Source organism: Thamnophis elegans, chromosome 5, assembly GCF_009769535.1.
Source record: "Thamnophis elegans isolate rThaEle1 chromosome 5, rThaEle1.pri, whole genome shotgun sequence".
Taxonomy (NCBI): domain Eukaryota; kingdom Metazoa; phylum Chordata; class Lepidosauria; order Squamata; family Colubridae; genus Thamnophis; species Thamnophis elegans.
In genome coordinates, this window is record NC_045545.1 from 22,340,884 (window position 1) to 22,359,115 (window position 18,232).

Consider the following 18,232-nt stretch of genomic DNA (forward strand, 5'->3'; position numbering starts at 1 on the left):
CTGCCAGACTCGGGAGTCACAGTGACTCTGAATCTGCTTAGTGCTAACTGTAGGGGGAGGCGAGAGAACTATGGGACTCCTTTGCATAAGGAATTTTTCGCCTTTTAACCCTAGCTCAGAGTTAAGCAAGGGTTAAAAGGCGAAAAATTCCTTATGCAAAAGAGGCACGTGATTCTCCCACCTCCTGATCTGGGAGCAGCAAATCATGCCTTGGCAGCCTTGCCTAAGTAAGTTGCTTTTTATTTAATGTTTTACATTTTCATCATGGTGGGCGGACAAGAGAGTTGAAATCCACAGCTGGAAAAGGTATGTGGATCAGACGGAGGGAGGGGGGGATTCAACATTATTTGTAATGTAAGTAATTGTAATTTGTTTTTATTGTGTGTGTGTTTGTGTGTTTGTGTTTTACCCGCCTCTGCTGCCGCATGGGCTGGCACATTTTTATTTTTCAAAGCCATGCCGCCTCAGCCCACCATAGAGTGAAACATGTTCTGGTTTGTGGCCAGGAGGCACACTGGCACTTTAAGTGCATGCTGCTGCCCGGCCATACAGCGGAGCGGCGGCATGCACTTTAAAGTGCCAGCGTGTCTGTGCGCCATAGAGCGGGCTTGTTCTCTGCTTTAAGGGGGCTTTGCATGGGAAGGGGGGGCTCTGCTTGGCTTTCCCCCCTCTCCTCAGGTGCAGCTGGGGTGAGGGGCTGATGGCGCATGCATGCGCACTATTCCAGCTGTTGGGGGTGAGGCGAAATGCCACAAGGAAAATTTTGGCGCTCGAGAGTGGGCGGAGGCAGGGGGCTCTGCCAACGCCAGCCGCTGCTGCCCCTCCTTGGTGCTTCTAGTGTGCGAGGCTGCTTGGGGAGATTATTCATTTCTTGCGTTCAGATGCTTGGCTTAAAGCCCCCCGCCTCCCCCCTCACCCAGCTATAGCGAGAGAGTGCAGGCTTGGAGAGGCAGGCTCCGAGAGGAGCCCTCAAATCCTTATGCGGTGGGGGAGATGAACCCCGCAGCTTGTCCTACCCCCCCTCCCCAAGCGGGTGCCTTCAAAAGCAAGAGGTGGGCAGGTTTTTTTTTCCGGAGCGCTTGGAACCTGCCTAGATTGGAGGGTGGGGGGGGGAGGGAATATAGAGGTCCTGCCCGCTTGCCTCACCAGTGGTGAACCTCACCACACGTCACTGCAAACAAGGTAGGAATTAAATTATGCTCAACTGTCAGTCACCAGTTGATGTGAAAACTAATCTCAGTGTTGTCTCTCACGGACTCTATATGCAGGCACGCCAAATTTTGGCGCAGTTTGTGTGTCGGAATTCTTTTTGTTTGAAAGAGAAGTAAAGAAGTGTAAAATTTCTCTGAATGGTGTGGAAACTGCAACAAAAGAGGTGATGTATTTGATGCCACACTCTCTCTAGAGCAGTGGTGGGTTTCAAAAAATTTTGGAACCTACTCTGTGGGTGTGGCCTCCTTTGTGGGAGTGGCTTGCCAGCCATGTGACCTGGTGGGAGTGGCTTGCCAGCCATGTGACCTGGTAGGAGGGCTTGCCGGCCATGTGACTGGGTGGGAGTGGCCAAAACAATGTCACTGAATTCTTTGCCCCAATGGATGAACTACAATAAGATTAAAATAAGTACAAAAACAATAAAAGAGCTACTTACAGAACGAAGATGACTGTTCTTGCCAGTCTTCAATATCACTGACTCCAATGAATGGGCTGCACAAAGAAGAGACACAGAAATGAACTCTTTCATTGCATGCACTGCATTGAGATGAAACCAGAACACAAATAATAGAAAAGGAAAATTACTCTCCTTTTTTGCGTCTTCTGCACCACTACCTCACCACCTTGCTCCAATAACCTGCACAAAGGAGAGACACAGAAAGCAAGACTTTAATTGCTTGCACTTCACTATCTCAAGGAGGAAGACAACACAGAGCACACCACACCCAGCAATAAAGACAGCTACTTACAGAGGAAGCATCACTGGCTTGCTGGTCTTCTGCACACCACCTTATTAGGTTTAGGTTTAGGTTTATTGGATTTATATGCTTTACTTTGCTTTACTTTGCTCAAACAACCTGCACAAAGGAGAGACACAGAAAGCAAGACTTTAATTGCTTTCTGCACTTCACTATCTCAAGGATGAACACAGCACAGACCACGCCACCAGCAGTAAAGACAGCTACTTACAGAGGAAGCATCACTGGCTTGCCGGTCTTCTGCACACCACCTTATCAATTTACTTTGCTCAGAAAACCTGCACAAAGGAGACACACAGAAAGCAAGACTTTAATTGCTTGCACTTACACCTTACATAAGAATAACACAATGAATGAGATACACTCAAGTACTTACTTGTGTTATTGCTTTTTTTGGTTCTTGATATCTCCATACTGTTCTTAGGCTTCCAGATTCCTCTGTTGCAGCTTTCCTCATCTTTACTCGTGGATCATCAGCCGTGTGGTGGTGCACTCTGAGCCAAACTTTCACTGTAGGAATTGGGTCCCATCTCTTAACAGGTATGCCAACAACATTTATCATCATCAGATTACTTATGTTTGGAATAATTAGGTGTTCTTTACTCTGAACTTATGAGGTTCTTTTTTGAGAACCCCCTTTCCACCTCTGCTGAACTAACAGCAATTGTCCTGACAATATCTCTAGCTTTTCTGATACTGTCAGGAATTTTGTACTTCTCTGGATTTTTCAGCACATTTTCCAAAAAATCTCTGTAGCCATTCAAATTAATTTCATAATTAAAAATACTGCCAAATGCAACCAATGCTTCCTCTGCCTCAGCCCATGGAACAACTACATCTTTCATGTTCCAGTAATCAGGCTCCAAATATGTGATAGAGTGTAACTTGTTTGCTGCTGGCAATAGGCTACCTGTTGTTAGATGGTCGCAATCCATCAACCTTTTCTTTAAATTGGTGATGATGCTTTCCAAAAGTTTTTCACGAGGAAGGGCAACAATCGTTGATTTGGAGCTAAATTGATGTTTTTGAAGGCTTGTGTTTTTAGCAATTCCACAAGTTCTTTTTCATATCTGCCCTTTTTCTGTCTAAGCACTTCAAAAGCACTGATTGTTCGCAACAAACTAACTTTTCGGCCATGATGATATTTGTCTCTCTTACCTGTAGGGCATTTGACAGAACAGAAATCTCATTTAGGACCTGCAAAATCCTGCAAAAAATTTAAATTTTCAAAATGGGAAGCCATGCCTGGGAACCTTTCATCACCTTGAAAAAACTGATGTAGCGCTGGATAAGCATGTCACGCAGCCATGGTTGCCCTTAAACTACAGGCAGCCCATCTTGGTCCCAAAACTCTGCCAATCTTCACAATTTCTATGCCCAATTGCTCGGAGATTTGGAAGAGGTCATTCTGGCTCTTACAGGATTTGTGGAAGGTGGTGTGCACTTTATCCAGGAAGATCTTGAAGTTGTTGATGTGCTTCACTTCTCTTATTGCATCATCCAGCACAAGTTGCAGGCGGTGGTTCAAGCAGTGCCAGATGATGATGCTTGGGAAGTCTTGAGCTATTCTGGCATTGACTCCAGATTTTCTTCCAAGCATAACATTGGCACAATCGGAGCAGAAAGCGATTAAATTCTTCCGTAGATATTCGGTGGTAAATCCAACTTTATGCAAGCTTTCCATTGATGCGGAATATATGATCTCCGCATCTTGTCTCTGTAATTCCAGAAGCTCAACAACAATGGTTGCTGGGCATTCTGGATCCTCAACTCTAACAAAAATTATCAGCACTGCTCTCATTGAAAGTGTTGAGGCTTCATCAATTATTAGACACAGCTTTTGATTATTTGCAATAATCCTTGAAAACATGGTGGTCTTGATTTGGTTTGCAATGAATTCAACGATTTTCACTGCAGATCTCCGTGAATGCAAGCCAACTCCCACATCCACTCCAACCGTATTTAGCAAATTTACTTGCGCTTTGATGTCTGAGAATGGATTACATCTTGCGCCAGATCATAAACAGTAGAAAATATTGTGCAAGTACTGGATAAATGTTTCTCAGTTGTCTTATCCAGGAATTTGGTTAAAGCTTCCTGCTCCTGTTGCTTACTGCTCTCCACACAAATAAGGTGTGCCTTTGATTGAAAATGTTCCCTTAATTTTTTTCTGACTGATGCTTGTTGTATATCCTTGCTTTTCCCTGCTGGTACCACCTGGAAATGTTTCCACTCTTTGGAAACATGAATACCTTTCTCTAACAAGAACATGGGTTTTGCACAGTACTCACAACCCACCTTCTTGTTGGATACTGCCAGTCCATCATACTTGTCCTTGAAGTGTCTGTATTGCTGCAAATTCCAGCAGTCAGGAAGTTGTGGAACTGCAGTGGAATCGATGGACTTGCTGCTTTCTCCGACCTCAACTGATGATAGTGGTCGTACTGGTGTGCTGGTGGTGCTGGTGCAGCTGGCGTGTGCTGGTGCGACTGGCAGTGCTGGTGTGGCTGGTGGTGCTGGAGTGGCTCGCGGTGCTGGCAGTGCTGGCGGTGCTGGTGCAGCTTCCCCCATGAAAGCTAGGCCGCCCTCCCCCCGCCTTCAGCCGTGTGACGTATGCCAGCCCGCGGCTTTCGCAAGGGAAGGCCTGAAGGCCTTCCCTCACGAAAGCTAGGCCACCGCCAACCGCCACTACCACTTCGGTAAGCTAGCCTCCAGAGTCCAGCCCCCCCTAGCCTTAGTAGCTTACCTGAGGGAAGCAGCAAGCTCCTAGAAGGCGAAGGGAGTTTTGAAATGGAGGACCCAGTCAGCAAGCGCAATGTGAGGCGTCTTGGGAACAAAACACTCTTTTGAAAAGAGAAGTCTCCAAAAGAGAAAGACTGTTTTTAAAAGAGGAATGTTGGCCGTTGACGCCATGCTTTTAAACGGTTCGCCTCCAGACCGCTCACTGATTGTGGGTGGCAGGCTGGGCTAGCCTAGTTTAGTGCGGACGGGCGGGGAGTGAGTGAGCGCGCTGCGACAGGATGGCAAGGGCGATATTGAGTGACAGGGCCAGTGCCGGCATTCCCGGAAGTTACTTCTGGGTCCACTGGACCAACCGGTGCGGACCAGTAGAAACCCACCACTGCTGTAGAGGTACAGGATGATAAAACATACACAATATTTTCTATCAGTCCTAATTCACAAGATCAGATATTCTCTTGTATAGCATATTCCTACGTGACCCCATAATACTTGCCTATATGAAAATATTAAATAAAGCTTCTACATCTACTACACTTTGGAAGCAGGAACAAAAAAACGTGTCTCTGAAAAGGATAACCCTTTTTCTAATTTTCTCTGCAAGGGTGCTTCTTGTTAGTGATTGGTAACCTCAATCCATTGCTCCTACAACTTTCTCATAACTCAGGGATGTCAAACTGGCAGCCCGTGAGATGGATGTGTCACATGCAGGCTACGCCCATCCCAAGCTCTGCGAATGGGAAAAATGTCATGAAACATCATGTGACAGCAAGGTGACATGGCGAATTTGACACCCAAGTCATAACCTATGCAAAATAAATATTGAGAACAAAACACCAAGGGAAGGCAATTTTAAAGGTATGGTCTATTTTTACCTGAACTTAACATTATTACAAAATATATACGCAAGTAAAACTTTTGGAATGTTGTTTTTCCTTTTGGCAATAATTGGTGACTGCTATACACAACCCCTAGTAACATCCCAATTGCTTCAGTACAGAAAAAACAATTCAAATTGGCAACTACCGTAACATCCTCTGAATTATCCGTCTTGCAAAATCAATTTGAACAATCTTGCAAAATCAATTTGAACTTTCATGCATTCTAAGAAGTAGTTAGGGTTTTAAGATACTCAAATATATACTAGTTGAAAGTCCAGTATTGTAACTCAGACTTTATTGACAAAGATCATTACTGTGGCTTTTTCAATAATTTCTTTGTGTCTTTTTAGTATATTTTATTAGGTAATTTATAAAAAATAAAAAAGGAAATAGGGGAAGAAAAGGGATAAAAAAGAATAAAATACAATGATTAAACAAGGAATTTACAAATGTCATAGACATAATAATTATCCACTATTCTTCTTCATTCACATCCACAGTAATTGTGAGTAACTGACTATTATTTCTAAAAGCTTGAATATTGCTATTAAGCTCTAAGCATGTTGTGAAGTTATTATGTTTTCTTCCTTTAAGATTCCCTTTGTTTCACTCAGCTTTTTTATTCGATAAATCTACCTGTGCACTTTTGTATTGTTTTTTCCAATCATTTGAAAGATACTCCAGATCACATGTAGCTACAAAAACGAACTGGGGAAGCAGTAGACTTACTAAAGAACTCAGGAAGCTCAGTCAAAGCAAAAAGCAAATGTGTAAATAAGCAAGATTCTGCTAAGTTTGAATTCGAGAAAAGTTCCTTGTACTGTGGTTTTTAAGTGTTTTAAACATTTGTATTGTTTGTAGGGTTGCTTTATTATTTGTTTTTGTTTTAGTACAATTTATGTTTTCATTGTCATGAAGATGGGTGGCTATATAAATGGAATACATCAGGGTGGTATTCAGTCAGTTCTGACAGGTTCTGGAGAACAGGTAGCAGGATTTTTGAGTATTTCAGAGAACCGGCTAGTCCCACCCCTCGCCTTCCAGCCTCCCAGATGATCTTCTTTTGTTGCTCTGAACAGGAGAATGGAGCTGGAAAGCAGATTAGTGGGGTGGGAGGGAATGGGGATTTTGCAGTAACTTTTCCCTACCATGCCTACAAAGCCACCCACGCCCACAAAGCCACGCCCACAGAACCAGTAGTAGAAATTGTGAATCCCACCACTGGAACACATGCTGCGTACGTACGTACGTACGTACGTACGTACGTACGTACGTACGTACGTACGTACGTACATACATACATACATACATACACTGTTGGAAGAAATATCCAGGTCCGGTTCCAGTCTGGGAAGAAGGCACTGGGGACAAAATGGCGGCTGGAGGCTGATTGGAAAGAGAGTCAATTTATAGATGAACAGAAGCACATGTTTGTGATTCTGGTGTGGCTGACCACATGGAACCGAGAGTGGGGGTATTTGTACCTTCTCTTGGGCTTTGCACTTGAACTTCCTATTCCTGTGCAAGAACATGTATTTTATTGGCTGTTGTCAGACTCCCATAGGGCCATGTACAAATCGTAGGAGTTTGTCTGAGCTACGTTTGGTTGACATTTGGGCTGATGTAATGAAGGGCTTTGGGCAATTCCTATTCTAGTTGAAGCATAATCCTACCTTTGTTAAGACATTGTTCAGGTGAATTTTTTGCCTATGAATAGAGCTATCTATCACTTAAGTGCTGACATCTGAGAAAGAAAGGTGGGCTGCTTTTTACAGTACATACCAGAGTTGGGGTTTTACCGTTCAGCTCAGATCGGGCAAACAAGTAGTGGTGGCAGTGGGAGGCTCCGCCCACCCACCTGGATGCACGCGTGAACCGGTAGTAAAAAAAATGGAAACCCACCACATACATACAAACATATAAAAAATAATTACAAGCACCGAGCTACTGAGAAATACCTAAAGCAGTTTTTTTCCCCTTTACCTCTGTGCAACCAGTAAACCGCAGGAGTTTGGCTAGAACAAAGTACAGCAAACAAACTGAGCATCAATGAGGCTGCATTGAGACAGGTTTCATGTGAAAAGTACTAAGCTAGAAACTAGGAGACCCTGATTCTAATCCTACCTTATGCATGAAAGCCAGCTGGGTGACTTTGGGCCAGTCATTCTGTCAACTCAGCCCACTTCACAGAGTTTGAAAGAACTATAGGAGGAAAAGGGAATATTAGGTATGTTTTCTGCCTTGAGTTATTTATAAATATAATAAAAATGGGATATAAATAAATAAAAATCATGATGGGCTGGATTCAAATAAAAGTAGACAATGTTCTCTGCTGGCCTTTATTGCTAAGAGATATATCTGACAGTGCCAAATTCCCTAATAACCTTTTTATGTTGGTATATGCTAATACCAGAGCAGATTCTGCTAGTGAACCAAACTGATGCAATTTGACACTATCCCGAACGTTCTTGTCTAATAATAACTAGGACTTTCCATATTTCAAATTAGCTATTTTGTTCAAGCACATTTGAAGAAAACAGGCTAGACTTCAGTTTAATTCACAATTCACAATTTAATGAGTTTATATGCCCCCATCCCGAAGGACTCCGGCGCTTACAATACGAATGAAAAAAATAACACCATAGTGGAAGAACAACAACTTTAAAAAACACAACATCATTTGGCTTATCTGGGAGTTGGAGGGTGTACCTGATATTAAAATCGCAACCCCAGGCCTGTCGGAACCCAGTTTGGTGGTTTTGGTGGAAGGCCACAGAGAGAGCGTGAGGGTCCGATCCTGCTGGTAACTCGTTTCCCAGAGCCAGTAGCAGCTACAGAAGAGGCTCTCCCCCGCTTGGTCGCCAGCATTGTCTGGTCGACGGCACCTGGGATGAGGCCTAGCCTGTGGGTTCTAATCAGACGTTGGGAGGTTGTGTAGCAAGACGGTCTCTCAGATATCCATCCAATTCCATGTAGGGCTTTAAAGGTAATCACCAGCACTTTGTAGCATGTCCGGAGACCAATAGGGAGCCAGTGCAGCTCGCGGAGGATAGGTGTAACATGGGTGTACCGAGGTACACCCGATATCGCTCGCACAGCTGCATTCTGGACCAACTGTAGTCTCCAAACACTCTTCAAGGGCAGTCCCATGTAGAGTACATTGCAGTAATCAAGCCTTGAGGTGACGAAGGCATGAGTGACCATTTGAAGTGCCTCCCGGTCCAGATAGGGCCACAACTGGTGCACCAGGCGAACCTGGGCAAAAGCCCCCCTGGTCACAGTCAACAAATGGTGTTCTAAAGTCCGCTGCGGATCCAGGAGGACACCCAAGTTGCGGGCCCTCTCGATTAACCCCCAGGCTAAGTGATGGAAAATCTGGACTGTCCTTGGGAGAAAACATCAATAGCCACTCAGTCTTGTCTGGATTGAGTGCCAGCTTGTTTACTCCCATCCAGACCCTAACAGCCTCCAGGCACTGGGACATCACTTCCATTGCTTCGCTGAGTTGGCACGGGGCAGACAGATACAATTGAGTATCGTCCGCATATTGGTGGTACTTAATCCCGTGCCGGCGAATGATCTCACCAGCGGCTTCATGTAGATGTTAAATAGGAGGGGGGACAGGACCGAGCCCTGCGGCACCCCATATTTGAAGGGCCTAGGGGTCAACCTCTGTCCTCCGACCAACACCAACTGCGACCTGTCAGAGGTAAGAGGAGAACCACCGTAAGACGGTGCCTCCCACTCCCACCTCCCCCAGTCGTTGCAGAAGGATACCATGGTCGATGGTATCGAAGGCCGCTGAGAGGTCAAGAAGCACCAGGATAGAGGAGTATCCTCTATCCCTGGCTCGCCAGAGATCATCGGTCAGCGCGACCAAAGCAGTTTCGGTGGACTAACCAGGCCTGAAACCTGACTGGAAGGGATCAAGATAATCAGCTTCATCCAAGGACCATCACCCTAATTATTGCATCACCCTCATTTTTCATTTATGATTTTAAAGAGGTAGAGTCACAATAATCAATTTGGATTCAAGTTTTGTATGGATGTACAACATTGTGGAAAGCTACCCCTTTCCTAGAAGAATGTAATATTTTAGGAAATAAAAAGGCAGAATATTATATTTCCCTAAAGGGATAAATATGATTTTGGAGACAGAAAGCAGTTCCCAACTGCTTAATTGCTAAATACTTAAGCAATTAAGTATTGCTTTACCCCAGCAGATGTCAGCACTTAAGAGTTAAGAAATAGATAGCTCTATTCATAAGCAAATACCCTCGCCCAAGATTCAACACAGGAAAAAGCCATTAGCCATAAAAAGGAATTGCCCAACACCCTTTCAGAACATTACATCATCTCAGAGTCCAAGTTTCAACCAAACGTAGCTCAGACAACCTATAGAGCCAGCTACATGGCCCCATAGTAGTCTGATAACAGCCAATATAATACATGTTCTTGCACTGGAACAGGAAGCTCAAACACAGATCCCAGATAGGGTATAAAAGCCACACACTCTCAACTCCATGTGGTCAGCTACTCAGAACTCATGTGGTTCTGCTTCATCATTAAACCATCTTTCTAATCAGTCTCCATGTTTCCAGTATCTTTCTCCTGGCTTGGAACTGAACCAGATGGATATTTCTTCCAACACCATCAATCGTCATAGTCATATGATAGGAAACCTAGATATTGATCTACAATATTTCTTCATGTTCTACAACAAGGGCTTTACATTCTTTTTATTAGAATGCCTATAAATAAATAAATCAGTGGTCTGTTTCCTTACTTGTAGAACCATAGAAACCTCATTCATCACTTCCTTCTCCTTTCCCCAGTTTTTTCTTTCAGCAAAATTTTACAGAATGCAATAAAAATAAAATATACTTATTAAAATAAGCATATACCTATTTAAGAAAATTGAATACTTAGCCTGTTAGCTCTCCTGAAGTTTCTTTTTTTCTAGATCACTGTTTTATTGTATGTTCCTTCTCAAAACTGTGGAGTCCTTTTCTCCAGCTTTTCAATTACTTTGTATGCAGCCAAAGCTCAAATTAGAAATAGGGGGATAGGGGGAATCACTTGGCTCAGTTAATTCTTATAACAGTCTGACAGATGTAGATTCTTTATATAAGGTTCATAATGCTTATTGTTCTTCTTGTAATTCCAGTTGGCAGCTCATTATTTACCACATGATGTTGTTGCTGAAAAAGTGCAGTTCACTCTGTTTTCAGAATTAGACATAGTTGGTCAAGCGTTTCTATATTGTTAGGCAAAATTTAGTCTACATTATGTAGCAATTGCTATACTAGAATATATCCTGAAATAGAACATAAATGCTTGTAGGTAAATTAGAAAACAATTACTGTTCTTGCGTAGAATGCATTCATAGTAGAATGAATATGAACTTTCTTGAATGGCAAGATACTCGCCAAGGGGTGGCTTTCAAAAATTTTAGGTTGCTGGGTGGACATGGCCATGGTGGAAGTGGCCTAGTCGGCCTCCTGCACCACAGTGGGGGGGGGGGGGGCACTTTTGCCTTCCTCAAGCTCCAGACCTTTCCTCGAATTTCTGGGAGGGTGAAAACTGCCTCCCTGGGCTTCAGAGGCCTTCCAGGAGGGCTGTTTTCTCCCCTCCCTGAGCCTCCGTGTGGGCCCTGCATTTACCTCGCATCCAAAACGGGCCATGTGGAGACTCCTGGAAGGGGTGGGATTGGATGGGAGGGGTAGGGTGGGTGGAGCCAGCCAGGGGTAGGATTTGGAGGTTCTCCAAACCAGCCATAATATTGGCTATGGGTTCTCTCAAACCCCGGAAAACCCATAGGAGGCCTCCCCTGTAACTCACTCTCATCCACACATGTTCTTTGAAACACAGATCATATGAATTTCATTTAAAATTGCAGCATTTCCTTGGAAGAAAGTTTTATAAAGCTAAACTGTTATTTTTAATGTTAAAGTTCTAATTCTTTCTTGTTTGGAACTGAAGAAGAAATTCTTAAGCCAAATGATGTGTCTCCATGGTAGTAGGTTTGCAGGGATATCTTGCCTGGTGGCCAATTTTTCTGCATAAGAGCAGTTGGATGTACTTGGAGCTGAAACAAGTCATCAGATTTTCCCACAATGTCCTCAAATCAAACTACTTCAAGTGTACTTCGGGAAATTAAAGACAATGGAGGTTAGCTGCATCTATATCATCCATATACCACCAATTTTGGATCATCTGCATTCAAGTTTTTTAACAGCACTCATACAGGGATCTGTCTATGGAGATTCTCAGTCATCCAGGTCTAGGTTGTCCCAAAGTTGCTTTTTCAAGTGGCAACTGGACTTTTTGGTTTTTCTTTGAAGATATTTCCCTTCTCATCAAAGAAGCTTCTTCAGCTCTGAGTGGATGGTGGGGAATGGAAAGATTTATACCCCTTGCATACAACTGGTCATTTGCATTGTTTTAGCGAGTCGTTAAGGCCATCTGGAGGTTTATTTGTATCACCAGGTGACCTGAGTGGTGCATAGGGGTGTGGAAAAAAAAACAGAAAGTCCAGTTGCCTCTTGAAAAAGCACCTTTGGGATACTCATACAGATAGTTCTGGACTTATAACAACTCCTCTAGAAGCTGTTCAAATGTACAACATTGCTGAAAAAGTGACATGGCTTGTCCTTGCATTTACGAACATCACAGTATCCCCTTGGTCATAATGGTGCTTAGCAACCAGCCTGCATTTACAATGGTTGCATCCTTCCAAGGTAATGACCTTCCCAGCCAGTTTTCACCAAGCAAAATCAGATGGGGGAAGCCAGATTCAGTTAATGACAATGTGATTCACTCAACAACTGCAGTGATTCACTTAACAACCAGGCCAAAAAAGCCATAATATCAGGTATGACTCATTTAACAGCTGCCTTGCTTAGCAACAGAAATTCTGGCCCCAGCAATGTTCATAAGTCAAGGACTATCTGTACTAAGGAATTATAGGACCAAACTAACATAATATCTCTTATGGTTTAGGCAGGCAGCAAAGTTTATATTGTTCTGTTGAAATTTTAATGACATTTAATGATGCTTTCTGATTCCCTTGAATATAAGTGTTACCTTTTAAAGTGTATGCTGTGTTTTGTTTTACTTTATTGATATTTTCTCCTGAATTTTTATTATGTTTGTTTGTTTGCTTGTTTATTATTTAATTTATCTAGTAAGTAATAGCAAAAAGGTTTTAATGTAACAGTCAACATTCATTGGAACAGATTTTGGATAACTTTGATGGTTGTCTGTTAGCCAGAGGTTGTAGCACCATGAAAGTTACCAAAGAAAACTTTAAAACCAGACATTCATTACACACTACACTCTTTATTTATTTGTGTATACATGTTGTGATAGTCACTGTAAATTCTCTATATGCCTTTCCAGCAGTAATACTTTAATGCTGTCAAAAGAACTGTATCATTACTGCATCTTATGGTGTTAGAATTATACTAATAAATAAGGCTGTGAACATACCGTTAACTTCTTCCTCCTCCTATTTGATCCCACAATTCTGAGAAGGGGTTTGCTGAGAAAAAGTGACTGGATTGAAGTCACCCAGCTGACTTTCATACCTAAGGTAGGACTAGAACTTACAGTCTTCCAATTTCTAGCTTGGTACCTTAAGCACTAGACCAAACTGGCTTTTGGGTGCTTTTTCCCCTTCATCAGAGGATGAATAATTTTTGCTAAAATGTTGATGGTGCCTCTAACTTCACATAACTGTTCCTCCACATTATCAGCACCAGGGGTGGTGTACAGCTACCTTCCCTACTGGTTCGCAAATGCGAGCGCGTGCATGCGCAGACCCTTCCGTACATGTGCTTTTGGCAAAAAAAATGGCCTAAATGGGATGCTATAGAGCCGGGTGCAGGTGGGTGGAGCCACCCGCGAGTTCCGCTACCAGTTTGGGTGATTCGGTCCAAACTGGTAGAATTCCACCTCTAGTTGGCACCTTCATTAGGGTATCAAACGTGTTATGCCATTCTATACAACATGCTTTTTGACATTATTGTGATCCTTCCTTGCAAACCTCCTGGGACATCCCTGTCTATACATACAGTATTCTGCTACACTAAAATGATGTATTCCTTTTTTCATCCTGAATCATCCCATTCATGTAATATGAGGGTAAATTGTAGAAAATGGTAATGTGCAATACCCCAGTATTTTAATGAACACATTACATATATTATATCAGCATGCAGATTTGATTTCTCTTTGTAATAAGATGTGAATGTGGAAATAATAATTAATTCTGGGTTAACTGTAGTTCCATTTGGTTGGGCTTGGTTTTTGTATAAAATACAAGCAGAAATACTAAGCATATTAATTATGCACTGGATGGATTTCATCTCATTATTTCATCCAAACCTGCCAAGATGCCAGAGCTGCAGCTGTTACTAAATTTATGATAGCATAAGGTTCTTACACAGTGAATGATTTTATCCCCAGGTAGCACACCACTGAATACATGAGATGAGGAAAATTAAATAATCCCAGAAATTAACTAGAGTTTAATGAACATGCAGTAGGCCAGGATTTAAGATTAAGAGATGGTCACAAGGAAATAAAAAGTATTTTAAATTAATGTAATGTTTCAGTAAAACTTTCCTGTTAATAAAAAAGTGCCACTGTGGTTTAGAAAGCACTTTATCTTAACTGTAGGAATATCACATATAAACAGAAATATAAGTTATGCTGTGACATTACATCTTTGTTGATATATGAATACTAAATATGAATGATATTCTCCTAGTCAACCTTGGCTCTAGCTAGCAACTGAATAAATTGCTTTTTGCATTTCTTAATTCAGAAAGAACATATGCCAAATTTTATGTGCTTTCAGCCTTCATACTTGATATAACATACCTGAATACATTATGCTTAGATATTGTATGTGCCTTCTGTCTGTGTATTTCTGAATATAAAGATAGAAAAAGAATAATCTTTTACTAAGAAAAACTACTAGGTCTGTAGTCCTAAACTCGTTTATCAGGATCTAAGTTTCATTAAACTCAGTGAGGCTTCGTTCTGAGTAAATATGCACAAAATTGTCCTCTGAATGTCAGGCTGACATTCAAATGTAGAAAGGATATATTTCTCAGGCAAAGAAAGATTATTTCAGATACTTGGGATACAGCATACACTGTGATCTCATATAGTATACATGCTGACCTGAATTTGTTTCTCCTTACTATATAATTAAATCTTGAAAGTAAGATATAATATGTAATATATAGATATATCATAATCTAAGAACAAAAACATAACATATGGGCATCTTAATATAGAACCAAGAGTTTTTGGATTTGATGCCTTTAGTATAAATGATTCAAACTAATCTTAAAATTGGTAATTTGATTAGTTAATCTGTATATAACAACATAAAACTGGAGAAGTGAAAAATGTAATTTTTCTACTTCTAATCATTATCAAGTGGTAGAACAGTTTATCACACTACACATCAATTTAGATCTTGATCTATGCAGTCCAGTTCTACCTAGGAATGAAATAGATAATACTGCATATCAATGACAATGATTTACAGCAGTCGATAAAGTTATGCAATCCCCCAGTTCCAGATAGTCACATTTACTGACAATTAGAAAAGAGCAGGTTTCTATAAGGTACGTATATATGTTAACTTTTTACGACAAAAGTTATTTTGTTTATGGCATGTTCAGAAATACAGATAGTCCTCAATGTACGACCACAATTGAGCCCAACATTTTTGTTGCTAAGTGAGAAATTTGTTAAGTGAGTATTGCCCCATTTTATAACTTTTCTCAATAGATTTGTTAAGTGAACCTGGTTTCCCCAGTGACTTTGCTTGTCAGAAGATTGCAAAAGAGGATCACATGACTCTGGGACACTACAACTGTCATAAATATGAGTTAGATGTCAAGCATACAAATACATCACATTTACTTTGCAGCATGGGGACGCTGCAATGGTCATAAGTGTGGAAAATGGTCATAAGTCACTTTTTCAGTGCCATTGTAACTTTGAACAGTCACTAAATGAACTGTTGTATACTAAAAAAGAATATATTGGAACATTTACAAGGCAACGATTAAAGAGACACACAATAAGTGATATGTGCAGCATTATAAAGTTTGCATTGCTCTAAGATTTTGGATTGGTTCACAGAAAAAAACATTAGGAAGGTCAAATGAGTCCTCCAGGAGAACGTAGGTCCAAAGCCCATCTGGATTACTCCAGGAAGGAATTCAGGAAAGTTCAGAATTAGATGTAAAATACATTTTCAAATGATAACAACTTTCTAGTAACTACAGCAGCCTTTGATTCACCCTCAGAGGTTATAACTCAGTGTGTAATCATAAGAGAGACCACAGCACTTTCACAACACCACTTGTTTACAGCTGTAAACAAAAATACAATATGTGAAACTGAGCAATAGATTGTTTTGGCAGAAATGTTTATCTTTTCTGACTGATCAGGCTTTAGATCAAGCTGAGAAGGAAGAAAGAGTGTTACAAATCCATTTATATATTACCATCTGTGCTACAAACTGAACTTGTGGAAACATTTTGCTTATGATTTTAGAAGCCTGCAGCAAGCTCTCATCTATCATCTGTCTGTTATCTATTTCACCTGCACTGTACTTGGATCACAGATAAATTAACAATTTCCACAGTACATTTTCTGACTGAAAACTGAAGTTTTACTGATAAATGTAACAGAGTAATAGGATAACTCTGTTGGGAATATATGTTCATCATAGTTTATAGTTTGCTGTGAAGGCAATTGGTTGTATGAGCTGGCAACTTCCTGCAGCCAGGCAGAGCTTCCCAATGGCCATTGCTGGCTGGTTTTTTATTTGTTTTGTGTTTGTGTTGTCATCTGCTCGTAAGTTCTACCCTCTGTTAGAGACCTTCCAGTTAGAGCAGAGATGTTGGCAGATGAGACAAGAATCCAAAAATGGTAGTTGGCAAACTACACAGGCCTGACAAAGCCAGAGAAAGCTACATGTGCAATCAACTGCATCCATGATATACCAATAAACCATAGTGCACATATCATCTGAATCGGTCCAATGTATAATTAATGACCCATTCACACTGTTGTTTCCACTCTCTACTTCTTCAAAAACAGTTTGAAGTTGACGTGCAGCATAGCATTCCGAGAACATAACAGAGTGTTCTCTCTACCAGATCAATCAGAGGGTCCTAAAAAGGGCATTCAGTCCTTACACTTCAAACATGCCCTGATCTGGTTGGCTCAAACACCCTCAGCCATTTGATCATGGTAAGACTGAATCAGAAACAGATTATTCCCATCCAAGCCTATACAGCCTCCAGGCAGGCATAGATATTTCATGTAGTAAGTATCTTAATTTTGCAGCAGAAAATTACTGTATTTTCCGGAGTATAAGATGCACCTTTTTTCCTCAAAAAAGAGATTGAAAATCTGGGTGCGTCTTATACACTGAATACAGCATTTTTTGCCTCCTGAAGCCCCGCCCCTTCACCAAAATAGCCATGCATACCCTTATGGATGCTTTCAGATAGCTCCTGGGGGCTGGTGAGGGCTGTTTTTGCCCCCCTCCCCAGCAACACTCTATAAGGCTATGCATGCAATTATTTTGATAAAAAACGGGCCTGTTTTCGTGAAAAATGGCTGTTTTTGCTTGTTCCCTGTCTCACCTCCGGGAGCACTCTGCAAGCCCCCACCCCAAGGCTAGTCATGCCTTTTTTGAAAAAAAAAAACTTGCCAATTTTTGCAAAACATGCTGTTTTGGGGAGGTTTGCAGAGTGCAAAACCTTTTTTTCCCCTTTTGGAAAGCTCTAACTGATTGATGAGAATTAGATTGATCAAGTGATGTGCCAGCAGAAACAAAGTCTTAGGTGCTGCAGATTATCAGCAATTTCCTTCTCCAGCACATGGATAATACACCTGAAAACATCTCATCTACCTACGCACTCTCTCTCTCCCTATCAACCTACTGTATTTTTCTCTCTATCATCTATCTACCAACCTACGTACTCTCTCTCTCTTCCCCTACCTATCTACTGAATTTCTCTCTCTCTGTCTCCCCTATCTACCTATGTACCTACCTATTCTCTCTCTCTCTCCCCCATCTACTGTATTTTTCTCTCTATTTCTCTCTCTCTATCCTTCCCTACCAACCTACCTACTCTCTCTCTCTCTCTCTCTCTCTCTCCTTTTATCTACCTACCTACCTACTTACCTACCTACCTAAGTACTCTCTCTCCCCCTACCTAATTACTGTATTTCTCTCTCTTCTCTCCCTCTCTATGCCTCTATCTACCTACCTATTTTTTTAAAAAAAAATTGCCTCTTCAATACCTTGGTGCGTCTTATACTCCAGTGCATCTTATAGTCCGAAAATACAGGGTATATAAAAAAACATTTATACATTAGACATTTATAGATAGACATTTATAGATAGCATTTCTGTTTAGAAAACAGCAATTATTTTTAAGGCGTTTTAAAAATTTATGTTTTAGAAATTAAAAAATATTTCTAAATTCTTTTCATGACACAAACTCTCAATAATATTTAGCAGCACAGAACAATCCCTAAATGAAAGGTTAATCAATAGGAAATCTACTCCTAAGTAAAAGGAGTACTTTTAGATCA

The 18,232-nt window shown here is 41.3% G+C and overlaps 1 protein-coding gene across 1 annotated transcript in view; it reads right to left on the bottom strand.

The window, feature by feature from the left end:
• The window catches only part of LOC116509345 (serine/threonine-protein kinase TNNI3K-like), a 214,969-nt gene that overhangs the window by 184,379 nt on the left and 12,358 nt on the right, over positions 1 to 18,232 (bottom strand).